This window comes from Coptis chinensis, chromosome 2, assembly GCF_015680905.1.
Source record: "Coptis chinensis isolate HL-2020 chromosome 2, ASM1568090v1, whole genome shotgun sequence".
Classification (NCBI taxonomy): domain Eukaryota; kingdom Viridiplantae; phylum Streptophyta; class Magnoliopsida; order Ranunculales; family Ranunculaceae; genus Coptis; species Coptis chinensis.
In genome coordinates, this window is record NC_141457.1 from 67,677,179 (window position 1) to 67,680,978 (window position 3,800).

At 40.4% G+C, this 3,800-nt stretch overlaps 1 non-coding gene across 1 annotated transcript; it reads left to right on the forward strand.

Moving 5' to 3' along the window:
* Positions 1–2,900: 2,900 nt before the first annotated feature.
* On the forward strand, positions 2,901–3,004 carry LOC147517328 (small nucleolar RNA R71). The gene has a single exon (XR_015214602.1). It is a non-coding gene; the product is annotated as a small nucleolar RNA R71 (small nucleolar RNA).
* The last annotated feature ends 796 nt before the right edge of the window (positions 3,005–3,800 follow it).

Here is a 3,800-nt window from a genome sequence, read left to right on the forward strand (position 1 = left end):
ATAAAGCGCTCCACCATGTCACTAAAGATATGAAGCATACACCGCTGGAAGGTACCAGGAGCATTACAGAGACCAAAAGGCATACGTTTATAAGTATATGTTCCAAAAGGACATGTGAAGATAGTCTTGTCTTGGTCATCAGCATCGATAATGATCTGAAAATAGCCAGAATAGCCATCTAAAAAACAATAATAAGCATGACCAGCTAGATGTTCGAGCATCTGATCTATAAAGGGTAAAGAAAAGTGATCCTTACGTGTCATGGCATTGAAGCGTTTGTAATCAAGACAGATCCTCCATTTCATAGGAACATGCATGGAAACATATTCACCCACAACATTACGAACAACGACCCGATTTCTTAGGGACTACGCGAATAGGTTTAACCCATTCGCTATCGGAAATAGTATATATGATACCCGCATTGAGTAACCGAAAGACTTCTTCCCTAATCACCTCTTTTATGGCAAGGTTCAAGCGACGCTGAGGTTTGCGTGAAGTCTTCGCATTATCCTCCAAATGTATGTGATATGTGCATACACCAGGGTCAATCCCCTTAATGTCGTCCAAGGACCAACCGATCGCGAAACAATGTTCCCTAATCACCCTAATCAAATGTGCCTTTTCATCAGCAGATAACTGAGAAAATATGATTACCGGATGACTACCATCCAAATCAAGCTGAATATATTTCAACTCAGCAGGAAGAGGTTTAAGCACAGGGGTGGGAGGAATGGGTAAAAAGGGTTTCGGAGAGTCCTCGGTTTGAGTAGTGAAAACCTGTTCAAGTAAGAAGTCCTCAAACTCAGAAGGTGGAGCGACAGAAGGATCTAAAATAGGGGTAGACTCGAAAAAGGCGCTGACTTTCTCTAAGTAGGAGTCATCATCGAAGTCGAAACTACCGAAGGAAAGGAATTGGTGCATCTGATTTTCTGGAAATGTATTGTTGAAATAATCTTGAACTAAGCTCTCAATCATGCTAACTTCCCCATCTATAGATGAATTGGGTAATTGTTTCATCATTTTAAAAATATTTACCTCAATAGAAAGATGGCCAAAGGATATGAAAATCGAACCATCACGACAGTTTATAAACATGTTGGCAGTAGCCAAGAAGGGACTCCCTAAAATGATAGGAACAGAGTCGTTATCGACTTTTATGTCTAAGATAACGAAGTCTGCTTGGTAATGAAAATCTTGAACCTTAACAAGCATGTTTTCAACCACACCCTTAGGATACTTAATAGAACGATCAGCTAATTGCAACGTCATTTTAGTTGCTTGCATCTCTTGTAGACCTATTTGTTTATATAGATAATATGGGTGTAAGTTAACACTCGCCCCCAGGTCTAATAACGCAGTCATCGTGTGGGTATCCCCCAAGGTGCATTGTACAGTAGGACGACCAGGGTCCTTGTACTTAACGATTCCATTATGTTTAGATAGAGTTGGGAACTGTTTAGTTAAAAAGGCGTCTTTTGATATATTGGTCTTCCGCCTAGTAGTGCACAACTCTTTTAGAAACTTAGCATGCAGTGATAACTTTTTAATAGCGTCAAGAAAAGGTAGGTTTATCGTTAGAATTTTAAAAACTTTCCTAATCTCATCAAAGTTAGTATCCTTGTGTAACATGGCTAGTCTATAGGGAAACGGTGGGTTCTCTCTATATTTAGCATATGGATTAATAGGAGTTTTAACCTTGGTCGCTTCCCTCTTGGGTTGAGGTTTAACTGGTACCTCTACAGGAGTAGGACCGTTAGTTACTACATCGGTATCTAGTAAATTATCAGGTACAATGACCACAGGTGGGGTAACAACAGGCATAGTTACGGCGTTATCCACCACCCTGCCAAAACGTAAAGTGGCGGTGGCATTTAACTCACCTACGTTTAAACGTTCATTACTAGGAGTACTAGTTACTTCAAAAGTTGTGCTTGGCATTTTAAGATTAGGTATGGCTTGACCTGGAAACACACCTTTTGGTTGGGCTTTCTCTTGGGCTAACTGTTGGATGGAATGATTAATGGATTGTAAAGCCTATTGGTTAGAATGATTAATGGATTGTAAAAGTTGTTGGTTAGCCTGTATGTAGGCTTCGAAACAATCCGGTTGTAAAGGTGTAGGGGCCACATGTGGTGTGACTGGAACGATCTCACGTTGATTATTAAAGGGTGGATTGCGATAGTTATTATTAACTGGAACGATACCTCTATTAGCATTATAATTATTATAATTCCCTTGACCTTGTCCTTATCTCGGTGGAGCTTGGTTGTAATTGGTCGCTGGCCTAACATTTTGATTATTAAACCCTCGAGGTGTAATTTGATGATTATTTCTACAACTGAAGTTGGGATTGGTTGTAATTGGTCACTGGCCTAACATTTTGATTATTAAACCCTCGAGGTGTAACTTGATGATTATTTCTACAACTGAAGTTGGGATGTTATCTCCAAGGTGTGTTAGGTTTGTTATTAATGGAACAAACATTGTCCAGTTGAGCGGATGGTTGTTCATAGACTAGAGGACAATAGGAGTCGAGCTCAGGACTCAAACAGAAATTACATGGAATAGAGTTGACATTCATGACAGGAGTATGCTTTTGTTGGACAGAGATGGCCTCTACCTTTTTTGTGAGAGATTCGATTAGAGTTCTAAGCTCGGGATCAGATTTAACCTCAAACATACTGGCAACCTTAAGTGTGGAAGAAGAATTAATAGATCTGGGAATGTCATTACCCACCCCCACCGAGTTATTTTGACGCTTAGATTGATCTTCTAAAAACCTATAAGCCTCGGAGGCACCTTTATTAAGGAAACTACCCCCAGTCATTATATCAAGCACCTATTTATGGTGTTGTAAAAGGTCTTTGAAAAAGTCACGAACAAGCGTGCCTTTCGCAAAGTTATGATGTGGACACTCAATGAGAAGATCAGTGAAACGATTCCAGGCCTCTGGAAAGGATTCATGAGGATTCTGGCAGAAGAAATAAATCTTTTGAAGCATTTCATCTGTCTTCAGCGGTGGGTAAAACTGTTCCATGAATAAGTTTGGCCCATGAGTCCACAGAATTAGGCGCTTGGGTGAAAGGAAACACCCTCAACTTAATTTGCTCCGAACCAACTGTAGGATGATGAAATGTAGTAAGAACTTGTTTTATCCTACGCATATGCTGATAAAGCTTCTCATGGTCTAACCCATGAAAAACTGGTAACAAATTAAATATATTAGGGGGGATTCGAAAATCCCCCACTGGGTCTGCAAGAACGATGCAAGACTTAGGACTATCGTTAAGGGCCTTGTAAAAATCAGAGAGAAGAGTCTCTGTTTCGTCAGCCATTGATGCAGGTATAGTGTGTGATCTTCTAGATAGGCGAGTGCATTGACGTTTGTGATAATTAACAAAAGATGGTAACTAGTATCAGACCTTAATCTCATGTAAGGCTAAGGCTAATAAGAAATAACCCACTAACAACAGTTAAACAACCCTAATATGCTATAATTAAAACACCTCTGACAGAATAGGCGAGGAGTGGAAGAAGGAGTACCTGAATGCCTCCTTGCTACACGTTTGAATAGCATCTTGTATACGCAATCTCAGTGTAATCAAGAAGTTGGAAATACTGAATAACTTGAACGAAGAGAGTTGGAAACTAACCTGTGAAAATCGGACTAATTCAGAAAAGGGCGCAGGCACGCTTGGAGACAGTCGTAGAAGGGCACGGGCGCGCTCTTGCCTAACTCGATGTCCAGTGTTTTTAAGGTGTGCGCACTCCAGTAATAGCATACCTAGGGCGCGCTC